Here is a 16,692-nt window from a genome sequence, read left to right on the forward strand (position 1 = left end):
AATATGGGGATTCTATGGGGCTGAACATGGGGATTCAACGGGAGTGGACATGGGGATTCTATAGAAGTGAACATGAGGATGAACATGGGGATTCTATGGGGCTGAACATGGGGATTCTATGGGGCTGAATATGGGGATTCTATGGGGTGAACATGGGGCTGAACATGGGGATTCAATGGGAGTGGACATGAGGATTCTATAGAAGTGAACATGAGGATGAACATGGGGATTCTATGGGGCTGAACATGGAGATTCTATGGGGTCAACATGGGGATTCTATAGGGTCAACATGGGGATTCTATAGGGTCAACATGGGGATTCTATGGGGTCAACATGGGGATTTTATGGGGGTCAACATGGGGATTCTATGGGGGTCAACATGGGGATTTTATGGGGGTGAACATGAGGATTCTATGAGGTGAACACTGGGATTATTTGGGGTGAACATGGGGATTCTATGGAGGTGAACATGGGGATTCTATGGGGATTCTATGGGGTGAACATGGGGATTATATGGAAGTGAAAATGGGGATTGTATGTGGTGAACATGGGGATTCTATAGGGCTGAACATGGAGATTCTATTGGGGTGAACATGCGGATTCTATGGAAGTTAACATGGTGATTCTATAGAAGTGAACATGGGGATGCTACGGCGGTCAACATGGGTAATTCTAAGTGGTTGAACATGGTGATTCTATGGGGCTGAACATGGGGATTCTATGGGGCTGAACATGGGGATTCTATGGGGGTGAACATGGGGATTCTATGGGGCTGAACATGAGGATTCTATGGGGCTGAACATGGGGATTCTATGGGGGTGAACATGGGGATTCTATTGGGGTGAACATGCGGATTCTATGGAAGTTAACATGGTGATTCTATAGAAGTGAACATGGGGATGCTACGGCGGTCAACATGGGTAATTCTAAGTGGTTGAACATGGTGATTCTATGGGGCTGAACATGGGGATTCTATGGGGCTGAACATGGGGATTCTATGGGGCTGAACATGGGGATTCTATGGGGGTGAACATGGGGATTCTATGGGGCTGAACATGAGGATTCTATGGGGCTGAACATGGGGATTCTATGGGGGTGAACATGGGGATTCTATTGGGGTGAACATGCGGATTCTATGGAAGTTAACATGGTGATTCTATAGAAGTGAACATGGAGATGCTACGGCGGTCAACATGGGTAATTCTAAGTGGTTGAACATGGTGATTCTATGGGGCTGAACATGGGGATTCTATGGGGCTGAACATGGGGATTCTATGGGGCTGAACATGGGGATTCTATGGGGGTGAACATGGGGATTCTATGGGGCTGAACATGAGGATTCTATGGGGCTGAACATGGGGATTCTATGGGGGTGAACATGGGGATTCTACGGGGCTGAACATGTGGATTACATGGGCCTGAACATGTGGATTACATGGGCCTGAACATGGGGATTCTATGGGGCTGAACATGGGGATTCTATGGGGCTGAACATGGGGATTCTATGGGGCTGAACATGGGGATTCTATGGGGCTGAACATGGGGATTCTATGGGACTGAACATGGGGATTCTATGGGGGTGAACATGGGGATTCTATGGGACTGAACATGGGGAATCTATGGGACTGAACATGGGGATTCTATGGGACTGAACATGGGGATTCTATAGGGGTGAAAATGGGGATTTTATGGGGCTGAACATGTGGATTCTATGGGGCTGAACTTGGAGATTATACAGGACTGAACATGGGGATTCTATGGGGCTGAACATGGGGATTCTATGGAGCTGAACATGGGGATACTATGGGGCTGAACATGGGGATTCTATGGGGCTGAACATGGGGATTCTATGGGAGTGAACATGCTGATTCTAACGGGGTCAATATGGGGATTCTATGGGGGTGAACACTGGGATTCTATGGGAGTGAATATGGGCATTCTATGGAAGAGAAATTTGGGGATTCTATGGGGTGAGCATAGGGATTCTGTGGGGTGAACATGGGGATTCTATGGGACTGAACATGGAGATTCTATGGAGGTGAACATGGGGATTCTATGGAAGTGAACATGGGGATTCTATAGAAGTGAACATGGTGATTCTATGGCAGTCAATATGGGGATTCTATGGGGTTAAACATGGGGATTCTATGGGGCTGAACATGGGGAATCTATGGGGCTGAACATGGGGAATCTATGGGGCTGAACATGGGGAGTCTATGCGGCTGAACATGGGGAGTCTATGCGGCTGAACATGGGGATTTTATGGTGTGAACATGGGGATTCTATGGTGTGAACATGGGGATTCTATGGGGAGAACATGGGGATTCTATAGGGGTGAACATGGGGATTCCATGGGGTCAACATGGGGATTCTATGAGGTGAACACTGAGATTCTATGGGGGTGAACATGGGGATTATATGGGGCTGAACATGGGGATTCTATGGGGCTGAACATGGGGATTCTATGGGGCTGAACAAGGGGATTCAATGGGGCTGAACATGGGGATTCTATGGGTTGAACATGGGGATTTTATGGTGTGAACATGGGGATTCTATGGTGTGAACATGGGGATTCTATGGGGTGAACATGGGGATTCTATGGGGTGAACATGGGGATTCTATGGGGGGTGAACATGGGGATTCCATGGGGTCAACATGGGGATTCTATGGGTGTGACCATGAGGATTATATGAGGTGAACACTGAGATTCTATGGAGGTGAACATGGGGATTATATGGGGCTGAACATGGGGATTCTATGGGGCTGAACATGGGGATTCTATGGATGTGAACATGGGGATTCCATGGGGTCAACATGGTGATTCTAACGGGGTCACTATGAGGATTCTATGGGGGTGAACACTGGGATTCTATGGAAGTGAAAATGGGGATTCTATGGGGTGAACAAGGGGATTCTATGGGGGTGAACATGGGGATTCTATGGATGTGAACATGGGGATTCTATAGAAGTGAACATGGGGATTCTATGGCGGTCAACATGGGGATTCTATGGAGCTGAACATGGAGATTCTATGGGGTGAACATAGGGATTCTATGTAAGTGAAAATGGGGATTCTATGGGTGAACATGGGGATTCTATGGGTCTGAACATGGGGATTCTAGGGGGTGAACATGGGGTTTCTAAGGATGTGAACATGGGGATTCTATGGCGGTCAACATGCGGATTCTGTGGGGGTGACCATGAGGATTCTATGAGGTGAACATTGGGATCTATTGGGGTGAACATGGGGATTCTATGGGGTGAACATGGAGATTCTATGGGGGTGAATATGGGGATTCTATGGGTTGAACATGGGGAATCTATGGAGCTGAACGTGGAGATTCTATTGGGGTGAACATGGGGATTCTATGGACGTGAACATGGAGATTCTATAAAAGTGAACATGGGGATTCTATGGCGGTCAACATGGGGATTCTATGGAGTGAACATGGTGATTCTATGGAGGTGAACATGGGGATTCTATGGGAGTGAACATGGGGATTCATGGGGTCAACATGGGGATTCTATGGGGCTAACCATGAGGATTCTATGAGGTGAACACTGAGATTCTATGGGGGTGAACATGGGGATTCTATGGGGTAAACATGGGGATTCTATGGAAGTGAAAATGGGGATTCTATGGGGTAAACATGGGGATTCTATGGAAGTGAAAATGGGGATTCTATGGGATGAACATGGGGATTCTATGGAGATGAACATGGAGATTCTATTGGGGTGAACATGGGGATTCTATAGAAGTGAACATGGGGATTCTATGGGGTGAAAATGGAGATTCTATGGGGTTGAATATGGGGATTCTATGGGGTAAACATGGGGATTCTATGGAAGTGAAAATGGGGATTCTATGGGGTGAACATGGGGATTCTATGGAGATGAACATGGAGATTCTATTGGGGAGAACATGGGGATTCTATAGAAGTGAACATGGGGATTCTATGGCGGTCAACATGGGGATTCTATGGAGTGAACATGGGGATTCTATGGGGGTGAACATGCGAATTCTATGCGAGTGAACATAGGGATTCCATGGGGTCATCATGGGGATTCTATGGGGGTCAACATGGGGATTCTATGGGGGTCAACAAGGGGATTCTATGGGGCTGAACATGGGGATGCTATTGGGTGAACATGAGAATTCTATAGGGTAAACATGGGAATTCAATGGGGGTGAACATGGGGATTCTATGAGTTTGAACATGAGGATTCTATGGGGCTGAACATGGAGATTCTATGGGGCTGAACATGGGGATTCTATGGGGCTGAACATGGGGATTTGTTATGAATGAGTCAATGGAGAAGGAAAAAATAAAAATACAAGCTAAGTCCAGAAAGCCGGAGAGGTTGGTAGCTAGCGGATTGCAGACCCCTGATCCTATTCACAACAACTAACAGTAGCCGTGGAGTGCTCCTACGGTGGTCCTAGACACCTCGTCACAGCCGGAGAACTAAATAAGCCTAAAGAAAGAAAGGGGAAATCTAAACTGCCCCAGAGCAGACCCCAAAGCAATAGACAGCCCCCAACATGTATTGACGGTGAAAACACAAACAGACAAAAAGACAGGCAGAGCAAACAATGGGGCCCAACTAACTAGATAGGAAAGGACAGAAAAGATGCTGGCTGCAATCCGCAAAAACCCTACCAAAAATGTCCCAAAACGTCTGATAGGAAAAACAGCCCTTAAGTCACTATACTTCAAAATCGCTATATCAGCACTCCGATATATTCTGAAGACAGAGCAAAAGAGAATTAACTGATCAGGGACAAAAATGGAAATTCTGCAAAGCCCCAGCCGGGGCTGGCTGAACACAAAACTAAGCAAATCAGACAAAATCTCATGGAACAATAACAGAGCAAAAACTTAGCTTTAGAAGACAGGAACTGAACTGGAGGCCAGAGCTCAGAGCAGAGAAATCACCAGCAACCCTACAGGGCGTCGGCTGCCTTATATCCACTCAAAGATTCCGGATGTCCAATCGCAATCCACCTGTTCAGGTGACAGGTTTCTCCCATCCAAATCAGTTTCACCACCTCCTTTCACCAGTAGAGGGAGTTCATCGGACATCAAAGGTGAACGAGAAAATGAGCTCATAACAGGGATTCTATGGGGCTGAACATGGGGATTCTATGGGGAGAACATGGGGCTTCTATGGAAGTGAACATGGTGATTCTAACAGGGTCAACATGGGCATTCTATGGGGTGAACACTGGGATTCTATAGAAGTGAAGTTAGGATTTCTATGGGGTGAACAAGGGGTTTCTATGGATGTGAACATGGGGATTCTATAGAAGTGAACATGGGGATTCTATAGAAGTGAACATAGGGATTCTATGGCGGTCAACATGGGGATTCTATGGGGCTAAACATGGAGATTCTATGGGGTGAACATGGGGATTCTATGGGGTGAACATGGGGATTCCATGGGGTGAACATGGAGATTCTATGGGGTGAACATGGGGATTCTATGGGGTGAACATGGGGATTCTATGGGGCTGAACATGGGGATTCTATGGGGCTGAACATTGTGATTCTATGGGGCTGAACATGGGGATTCTATGGGAGGAACATGGGGTTTCTATGGATGTGAACATGTGGATTCTATAGAAGTGAACATGGGGATTCTATGGCGGTCAACATGGGGATTCTATTGGGCTGAACATGGAGATTCTATGGGGTGAAGATGGGGATTCTATGGGGCTGAACAAGGATTCTATGGTGGTCAACATGGGGATTCTATGGGGATGAACATGGAGATTCTATGGGGTGAACATGGGGATTCTATTGGGCGACCATGTGGATTCTATGGGGGTGAATATGGGGATTCTAAAGGGGTGAACATGGGGATTTTATGGGGCTGAACATGGGGATTCTATGGAAGTGAACATGGGGATTCTATAGACGTGAACATGGGGATTCTAAGAGGGTGAACATAGGGATTCTATGGGAGTGAACATGGGGATTCTATGGGGTGGAACATGGTGATTCTATGGGGCTGAACATGGGGATTCTATTTGGCTGTACATGGGGATTATATGGGGCTAAACATGGGAATTCTATGGGGTGAACATGGGTATTCTAAGAGGGTGAACATAGGGATTCTATGGGGGTGAACATGGGGAATCTAAGGGGGTGATCATGGGGATTCTAAGGGGGTGAACATGTGGATTCTATTTGAGTGAAAATGGGGAGTCTATGGGGTCAACATGGGGATTCTATGGGGGTGAACTTGGGAATCCTATAGGGGTGAATATGGGGGGCTGAACATGGAGATTCTATGGAGCTGCGCTGAATATGGGGATTATATGTGGGTGAACATGGGTATTCTATGAGCGTGAACATGGGTATTCTATGAGCGTGAACATGGGGATTCTATAGGGCTGAACATGGGGATTCTATGGGGCTGTACATGGGGATTCTATGGGTGTGATCATGGGCATTCTATGGGAGTGACATGCAGCACATGAGGAGGCTATGGCGGCTGTCATGCTGCACATGGGGAGGCTATGGGGGTGTCATGCTGCACACAGGGAGGCAATGGGGGTGTCATGCTACACACGAGGAGACTATGGGGGTATCATACATAACAAAATAGTCCAAAACTAATAGCCACCTCAATTCAGCATATTATATCTCAATTTCTGCCACAAATTTGTGCAGACATAACAAAGGCAAATAGGCAAAAAATAAATGAATCAATAAAACCAATCATTTATTAATAAATTTCATAAAATTCTTTTTTACAAGGAAATTTCTAAAAAAAGGGAGTACAAATGTAATGATAGATGCTCACAGAATTAAGCTTTATGCAACATAATCACAGAATGTTCTTTTCTTTTCTTTTTTACATACAAATAATCTCCAAATAGTGTTTATTTCTTAAGCATAAATTCATAAGCTATATTTATATAAACTTCTGTCTAAATATTTTTTAGGGAAAGACCCAGTAGTTCTAAAAGCAGAAGAAACACATCTTTGATTAAATAGTGTGAAATACACACTGCTGAAGGTAAATAACAATTGGGTTTAACTCCCTATACTATGTGTATACCATGATAATCAAAGACAAGGCTAACTAATCCTTAATGGAGTAATCACAGTGCATAAATGCTCAGATAGTAGCTACTTTTGTTCTCAATGTTTCTCTGATTAATTACAAATACTTATAAACAAAAATGCATAAGCTTACTTGATTGTGTAAATATGTATCTAATTGTTGTAACAAAGGAACAACCTAACTGTGTGTGCGGCAAAGAAAATTTATCCTTAATGTGAATATATCCAATGCCTAGTGCAGAGAACTACAGGTTAATCATGTGTCCTGCTTAATATGCCAGCTATACTGTTTCAATTTGAAATAAGCTATTTCTGCATGATGTAACAATGCAATCCTGTTTGCAATTTACAACAACTTACATGTATAAAACTTCTGCGGCTCTTTCATACACGTGTCTGGTTACCCCGACAGCGCCGTTTCGCCATACTGGCTTTCTCAATAGGGGGCCCCTATTGAGAAAGCCAGTATGGCGAAACGGCGCTGTCGGGGTAACCAGACACGTGTATGAGAGAGCCGCAGAAGTTTTATACATGTAAGTTGTTGTAAATTGCAAACAGGATTGCATTGTTACATCATGCAGGAATAGCTTATTTCAAATTGAATCAGTATAGCTGGCATATTAAGCAGGACACATGATTAACCTGTAGTTCTCTGCACTAGGCATTGGATATATTCACATTAAGGAAAAATTTTCTTTGCCGCACACACAGTTAGGTTGTTCCTTTGTTACAACAATTAGATACATATTTACACAATCAAGTAAGCTTATGCATTTTTGTTTATAAGTATTTGTAATTAATCAGAGAAACATTGAGAACAAAAGTCGCTACTATCTGAGCATTTATGCACTGTGATTACTCCATTAAGGATTAGTTAGCCTTGTCTTTGATTATCATGGTATACACATAGTATAGGGAGTTAAACCCAATTGTTATTTACCTTCAGCAGTGTGTATTTCACACTATTTAATCAAAGATGTGTTTCTTCTGCTTTTAGAACTACTGGGTCTTTCCCTAAAAAATATTTAGACAGAAGTTTATATAAATATAGCTTATGAATTTATGCTTAAGAAATAAACACTATTTGGAGATTATTTGTATGTAAAAAAGAAAAGAAAAAAACATTCTGTGATTATGTTGCATAAAGCTTAATTCTGTGAGCATCTATCATTACATTTGTACTCCCCTTTTTTAGAAATTTCCTTGTAAAAAAGAATTTTATGAAATTTATTAATAAATGATTGGTTTTATTGATTCATTTATTTTTTGCCTATTTGCCTTTGTTATGTCTGCACAAATTTGTGGCAGAAATTGAGATATAATATGGGGGTATCATGCAGCACATGGTGAGGCTATGGGGGTGAAATGATGCACATGGTGAGGCTGTGGGAAAGCTTTATTCTGTCATGCAGTATATGGGAAGGCTGTGTGGTGCTCTTGCAATATATGGAGAGACTGTGTGGGACTCAATCAGTACATGGGGAGGCTGTGTGGGCCTCATGCAGTATATGTGAGGCTGTGTGGGGCCTCATTCATTATGTGGAGAGACTGTAGGGCTCATGCTGTATATAAGAAGGCTGTGTGGGGGTCATGCAGCATATGGGGAGGCTATGTGGGGCCTCATGCAGTATGTGGGGAAACTGATGCTCATGCAGCTCATGGGGAGGCTGTGTGGGGCTCATGCTGTACATGGGGAGGCTGTGTGGGGCTCATGCTGTACATGGAGAGGCTGTGTGGGGCTCATGCTGTACATGGAGAGGCTGTGTGGGGCTCATGCTGTACATGGAGAGGCTGTGTGGGGCTCATGCTGTACATGGGGAGGCTGTGTGGGGCTCATGCTGTACATGGGGAGGCTGTGTGGGGCTCATACTGTATATAGGGAGGCTGTGTGGGGCTCATACCATATATAGGGAGGCTGTGTGGTGCTCATGCCATATATAGGGAGGCTGTGTTTGCAGCTAATGCCACATATGTAGTAGGCTGTGTGAGGATCATGCTGTATATAAGGAGCTGTGGGGGGGTTCAAAGATATATAGGGGGTGTCAGCATACTTAATTCTGCTTAATATTAAGTGATATAATTAATAATAATAAATTAATATTGAGTGGAATTTATTTCACGCTATTGGTTCGGCCCTCCACAACAGTCATGGTATCTTATGTGGCCCCTCAGGAAAATTAATTACCCACCCTGGCCTATATTAATGGCACTTCCCAAATAGCTAAGAGCAAATCCTCATAGTACTAATAACCGTGAGCAATGTATTCAAGCAGTCAAAGGGATAAATACTACTACTAGAAAAGCTGTCAAAAATGTCTAAATCACTGAGCACATAAGAAAGCACACCTATGAAAGGAATGGTAAATTAGCTGCATAATCTACATAAATAATGTCTAAAAAGACTACTTTGATAATGAATGATACACCATATACATATATTTAAAAGGCAAACACCCTTTAACCCCTTTCTGACATCCGACGTGCTATATCGCCCATGGTTCCCAGACCCGTATGACCGGGGATGAGATAGTACGTCACCGTGATCAGCGGCGCTCATGGGGGGGGCGCCCCTGATCGCGGCCGGGTGTCAGCTGATTATCACAGCTGACACTCCACACTATGTGTCAGGGGCGGTAACGGACCGCCCCGGCACATTATCCTTTGGCACACTGCGATCAAACATGATCGCAGTGTACCGAGGGCATAGGGAAGCATAGGCCAGGGTGGGGGCTCCCTGCATGCTTCCCTAAGACCATCGGAGCAGGGCAATGTGCTCGCGCTGCTCCGAGGGTCTTATTCCTGCAGGCCCCCGGATCCATTATGGCCGCGGGGGCCTTTGTGGTCCTGCAGGGAGGCGGCTACCTCAGTGCCTGCTGAGAGCAGGCACTGAGAAAGCCTCTGCAGCGCCTGTCAGATTGCTGATCTGATACAGTGCTGCGCAAAGTGTCAGATCAGCGATCTGACACTTTATTGTAATGTCCCCCCAGGACAATATAATAAAGTAAGAAAATAAAAATCATGTGTAAAAATAAATAATAAAAAATTCCTAAATAAATAATTAAAAATATCCCTAATAAATTATTTTTTTTTTGTAAATAAAAAAACAATGAAAATACACCTATTTAGTATAGCCGCATCCACAACGACCTGCCCTATAAAACTGTCCCACTAGTTAACCCCTTTAGTGAACCCCTTAAAAAAAAACAAAGCCAAAAACAATGCTTTATCATCATATTGCCGAACAAAAAGTGCAAAAACACGCAATCAAAAAGACGAATATAAATAAGCATGGTACCGCTGAAAACGTCATCTTGTCCAGCAAAAAATGAGCCATGATACAGCGTCATCAGTGAAAAAATAAAAAAGTTATAGCTCACAGAATAAAGCGATGCAAAAATTATTATTTTTTTTATATAAAATTGTTTTTATTGTGTAAAACCGCCAAAACATTAAAAAAGTTATAAATGAGGTATCGCTGTAATCATACTGACACAAAGAATAAAACTGCTTTGTCAATTTTACCACACACGGAATGGTGTAAACGCCCCCCAAAAGAAATTCATGAAATGCTGGTTTTTGTTAATTCTGTGTCCCAAAAGTCGGAATAAAAAGCGATCAAAAAATGTCACGTGCCCGAAAATGATACCAATAAAAACATCAACTCATCCCGCAAAAAAAAGATCTCACATGACTCTGAGTCAAAATACAGAAAAATTATAGCTCTCAAAATGTGGTGATGCAAAACTATTTTTACAATAAAAAGCATCTTTTAGCATGTGACAGCTGCCAAACATAAAAACCCGTCATAAATAGTAAATCAAACCACCCTTTATCACCCCCTTAGTTAGGGAAAAATTATAAAATTAAAAAATGAATTTATTTCCATTTTCCCATTAGGGTTAGGGCTAAGGTTAGAGCTAGGGTTAGGGCTAGGGCTGTGATTAGGGTTAGGGGTGTATTTGGGTTAGGTTTGGAGTTAGAATTGGGGGGTTTCCACTGTTTAGGCACATCAGGGGCTCTCCAAATACAACTTGGCGTCTGATCTCAATTCCAGCCAATTCTGCCTTGACAAAGTCCAATGGTGCTCCTTCCCTTCCAAGCTCTGCCATGCGCCCAAACAGTGGTTTACCCCAACATATGGGGGTATCAGCCTACTCAGGACAAATTGCACAACAACTTTTGGGGTCCAATTTCTCCTGTTTTCCTTGGGAAATTAAAAAAATGGGAGCAAAAATATCATTTTTGTGGAAAAAATATGGTTTTTTTAAAATTTTTATGGCTCTACGTTATAAACGTCTGTGAAGCACTTTGGTGTTCAACGTGCTCACCACACATCTAGATAAGTTCCTTTGGAGGGTCTAGTTTCCAAAATGGCATCACTTGTGGGTGATTTCCACAGTTTAGGCACATCAGGGGCTCTCCAAACGTGACATGACACCCACAGAACATTCCATCAAAGTCTTCATTCCAACACGTCACTACTTCCCTTACGAACCCCAACGTGTGCTCATACAGTAGTTTTCTCCCACATATGGGGTATCAGCGTACTCAGGACAAATTGGACAACAACTTTTGGGGTCCAATTGCTCCTGTTACCCATGGGAAATTTAAAAAATTGGGGACTAAAAGATCATAAATAAATATTAAGCCAATGGCGCTAAGCGCAAAATTGGGGAACAGAGCAGCAAGTAATGGGATAAAATCACCAAATTCGTCCAGTGAAGACAATAAAATAAACTATTAAAAAACTTGCACTAATTAATTGTTTTCATCTGGTCTGGTGGGCCTATTTTATTAATGGATTTTATCAATGAATAAATAAAAATTTTTATTTTTTAAATTTCACAGCTACCACTGGTTCCAAAGAAGTAAATTTTTTAGATTTGAAAATTTTTATTGAGAAGAACATTACTCAGACACAATTGTTCCACAAACAAACTGATTCAAACAACTATATCTCTCTAGATAGCTGTCATCTCCCAAGCTGGCTTTTGAATATTCCCAAGAGCCAGTTCATAAGAGCTCATAGGAATTGTTCCAGGATGCAGGATTATATCATGGAGGCCGATAATTTAAATAAAAAATTCTGCCGAAAAGGGTATGACATTGAATCCCTGCAAAAAAACAGGGACCTAATAGGTAACATGCCACGGGAACAGCTACTTATACATAAAGTAAAAAACACTGAAAATAATATTATGGATGAAATTCCAATTGTAACCCAATATAATGCCAATAGTAAAATCCTTAAAAAAATTGAAAATAAACAATGGAGAATTTTGAGGAATGACAAAGTTATCGGTGCGGCATTACCAGCACATCCGAGGTTCATTTTTAGGAGGGCGAATAATTTGGGCAATATGATAGCCCCTTCCATCTCCAGGCCTGTCGCGACATGCAATCCTCACCTACAGCAACATCCACATGTTTTTTCCCTGTAGAAAGTGTGCACCCTGCAGGAAGTTGGGCATTAAAAAACTATTTTTGATTATTAATAGATCCACAGAAATTGTGATTAATGACTTCATCACGTGTGATACAAAGGGGGTAATATACTGTATAACATGCCCCTGTGGAAAACTATATATAGGGCGCACTATACGTCCGCTCAATGTCAGGATTGGTGAACATCTGCACAACATTTGCAAGAAATTTACATGTCACCCCCTTTCTAACCTCTATTTAACACATCATGGAGGTTCCATTAGGGCCACCAGGGTTACTGGCATTACAGTGGTTAATAAAAGTTGGAGAAAAGGAAATTTCATCCATCAAAAGTCCAGGGAAGAGAGCAGATGGATATTTGAATTGGACACTCTGATTCCAAATGGTCTAAATAGCGAGATTGAGCTTTTTGCTTTTAATGTATAATCATGCCATAAGGTGATGCAGGATATATAAGCGCCTTCTATGCTCTATGGGGTCATCACTGAGGAATGAATCCGAGAATTCCAAAACGCGTCAGAAAGTAATTTGGTCCCCTGTCCGCTCCATAGCCTGTCACATGATTCATCACGTGACTGTGAAGTCACGCAAGGTCCTGCAGTGCTTCTGCATCTTGCAGGCTTGTCTCCCAACGCAGCATCTTCATCATACCCAGACGGCTGCTATTACTCAGATAGACACTTGTTACCGGCCAGGACAGCGTCCTTCACTGTGATCCTGCTCACCTTTTACCTGGGACATCAAGGAACTCTTGAATACTGACTACAAACAGAAAGGACCTTCACTTATTCTGTTCCTAAGGATCTCTCTTTGGTATAACCGCCTCTCCATGCAATTTGGTACTACACTAACGTAAACCTCCCATTTGCTTGACTAAAAGATCATGTTTGTGGAAAAAATATGATTTTTTTATTTTCACGCCCGGGAGTTATAAACTTCTGTGAAGCACTTGGGGGTTCAAAGTGATCATCACACATCTAGATAAGCTCCTTGGGGGTCTAGTTTCCAAAATGGGGTCATTTGTGGGGGGTTTCCACAGTTTAGGCACATTAGGGGCTCTCCAGACGTGACATGACACTGTTAAGGGGAGAATATATGGCATATGAATATAAACCAAAATCAAACTTATATGATTGCTTTTACTCAATCTGTATTAAATGATTACGTGTTCTTTAATTTAATTCTGTCAACAACCTTCAGCAGGCTCTGACATGACTAATAAATGGAAATGTAAGAATGGAAACTGCGCTTGTACTGGACAGTACCAGTCCCCACACCTGTCATTTCCCAAGAGATCAAACACCACTAGCTATAAGTGTTAGATAAGGTGTTCCTTGTTTTCTCCATAAATACTCTGCATTTTCCATCTAATAAACAGAAATCATTTTGAGACAATTGCTTGCATTTGTGTCTGATTTCCCGGCCATAAAACACATTTTAATTTGTCAGCAGACAATTAAGATGACACTCGCATCGAGTGTGAATCAACAATTGGAGCCCAACGGGGGGCTAGGACGAGAGTTCGAACCTGACCAGCCGCAAAGAAGACCTCCAATCTTAGACCGGACCACTCGAGGGTGAAGAAGTGCACCTCCTACTAGGTAAGAAAATCATTCATCTTACCTATAACCCTCCAGTGTGTGACGTCTGAGAATCTGGGCTGCAATAGGGACAGCACCCCGAGAAACCACGAGACCCTTAACCCCTATACAGGGATCTGGAATTGTAGCAAGGCCCAGGGGGTGGGTATCTAGAGGATCAGTGGACCAGAGCAGGACGGTCGCCAAGAAAAAGGCAGGAAACAAAAAACATAGACAAAAACCGGAAGAGCAGCGGAGGTACCGAATCGGCAGGCAGTGGCAGTGTAGACAGTCCAGGCCAAGGTCACAAAATGGAAGAGTGGCAAAGGTACAAAAACGGCAGGCAGTAGCAGAGTCGAATATCCAGGCCGAGGTCAAAAAACGGAAGTGTAGCAAAGGTACAAAAATGGCAGGCAGTTGCAGAGTTGAATATCCAGGCCAAGGTCACAAACCAGGAGAGTAGCAGAGGTACAAAATCATCAGGCAGTAGAGGGGTCAGAAATCCAGGCTGAGGTCAGAGTCAAACAATAGCAAATCACACCGTAGCACACAGGGGAACCAAGAATATATCCGGCGGCTTGCAAGACCAGTCCCAAGGCATTTGAGGGATCAGGTCATCCCTCACAGGTTCCCGGACTGATGATGTCATCAGGACCGCCCCCAGGATCAGACCGGATGGTGATGCACCAACCCCTTCATAACTGACAGAGGAGAGGAGCCTGCGACCACCAGATGCCTGCGCAGGAGCCCCATCTCTGTTGCCGCCATCACTCGGGGGCGAACCACGGCGCCTCCCAGTGGCCGAGGCAGGAACAGCAGGCCCCGAGTCAGACGGCGATGTGACAGTCCGGCGCCTCCTAGTGGCCGAGGGTGGGACAGCAGGCCCTGAGACTGACGGCGACGTGACAGTACCCCCCCTCTAAAAGGGGCCTCCGGACCCTCAAAACCCGGTTTGTCAGAGTGAAGGAGATGAAATCTCCTAATTATTGCTTTGGCATGGATGTCCCCCGCGGGGACCCAGGACCTCTCCTTCGGGCCGTATCCCTTCCAGTGTACAAGATACTGTACAGACCCTCTTACAAGGTGGGAGTCAAGGACACCCTGGACTTCATACTCCAAGGTACCCCTGACCAAAACAGGAGGAGGAGGGGACTGGACAGGATGAATTGGAGAGCGATACAGCTTGAGGTGAGATTTATGGAAGACATTGGGCAATTTGAATGACTGAGGAAGTTTTAAACGGAAGGCCACCGGGTTAATTACCTCTAAAATTTCGTATGGACCAATAAATCTGGGACCCAGTTTGGCAGACGGCACTTTAAGCTTAATGTTTTTGGTGGAGAGCCAGACCTTGTCTCCAACTCCCAGGTGCGGCCCCTTAGATCGCCGTCTGTTTGCAGCCAAAGCCTGTCTAACCTGAGCCCCTTTCAAGTTCGAGTTTACCTCAGACCAAATCGTTTTTAAGCTATGTATATTTTTCTCTACCCCAGGGAGCTCCGACATCCTGGCCGAGAATGAACCAAAGCGCGGATGCAGTCCATGGTTGCAGAAAAAGGGGGTCGTCTTAATGGAGTCCTGGTACCGATTGTTTAGGGCAAATTCAGCTAATGGCAGATGTTCCACCCAATCGGACTGATATTCTGACACATAACAGCGAAGGTATTGCTCCAGAGCCTGGTTGGTATGCTCAGTTTGACCATTCCTTTCGGGATGGTAGGCCGAGGAGAAGGACAACTCAATACCAATGCGTTTGCAGAACGCCCTCCAGAACTTTGAAACGAACTGGGTACCTATGTCAGACACAATATTGACCGGAGTACCATGCAGACGTACAACATGCACATTGAACAGCTTACTCAAAGTTTCAGAGTTAGGTAACCCCGACAGGGGGACAAAATGACACTGTTTGCAGAACCTGTCCACCACCACCCAGATACACGTTTTCCCATCTGAGGACGACAGGTCCGTAATGAAGTCCATGGAGATGTGGGTCCATGGACTCTCAGGGGTGGGCACGGACCGGAGCCAGCCGGCAGGGCGATTATGGGGGGGACTTGGCGTGGGCACAGACTTCACACGCTAAAACATAGTCTTTACAGTCCTTAACCACCGTCGGCCACCAAAAATTCCTAGTTACCAGTCTGGTGGTATTATTGAGACCAGGATGGCCTGCCAGAACAGAGTCATGCGATTCTTTAAGAACTTGTAGGCGAAACGTAGCTGGAACGAACAATTTTTTTGGGGGGCGTAGTGTCAGGAGCTTGTTCTGGGGACCTACGGATCTCCTCCAGAAGATCCAAAGACACTGCCGACACAACGATCCCATTGGCCAATATCGGGCCTGGTTCACAGTCCTCAGCTTGTGAGGGGCAAAAACTACGAGAGAGGGCATCGACCCTCACATTTTTAGTACCAGGGCGGAAGGTGATTATAAAATCAAACCTAGAGAAGAACAAGGCCCACCTTGCTTGTCTAGGATTTAGTCTTTTAGCCTACTCCAGGTAGGTCAGGTTCTTGTGATCAGTAATTACAGTGATCTTATGTTTGACGCCCTCGAGGAAGTGGTGCCATTCCTCGAAGGCCCATTTAATTGC

At 44.2% G+C, this 16,692-nt stretch overlaps 1 protein-coding gene across 9 annotated transcripts in view; it reads right to left on the reverse strand.

Moving 5' to 3' along the window:
- Positions 1–16,692, reverse strand: part of ARID1B (AT-rich interaction domain 1B) — a 2,758,190-nt gene that overhangs the window by 798,947 nt on the left and 1,942,551 nt on the right. The gene's annotated exons all lie outside the window — the stretch shown is intronic.

The sequence above is a fragment of the Dendrobates tinctorius genome, unplaced genomic scaffold (genome assembly GCF_039654945.1).
Source record: "Dendrobates tinctorius isolate UK_male_01 unplaced genomic scaffold, ASM3965494v1 ptg000087l, whole genome shotgun sequence".
Taxonomy (NCBI): domain Eukaryota; kingdom Metazoa; phylum Chordata; class Amphibia; order Anura; family Dendrobatidae; genus Dendrobates; species Dendrobates tinctorius.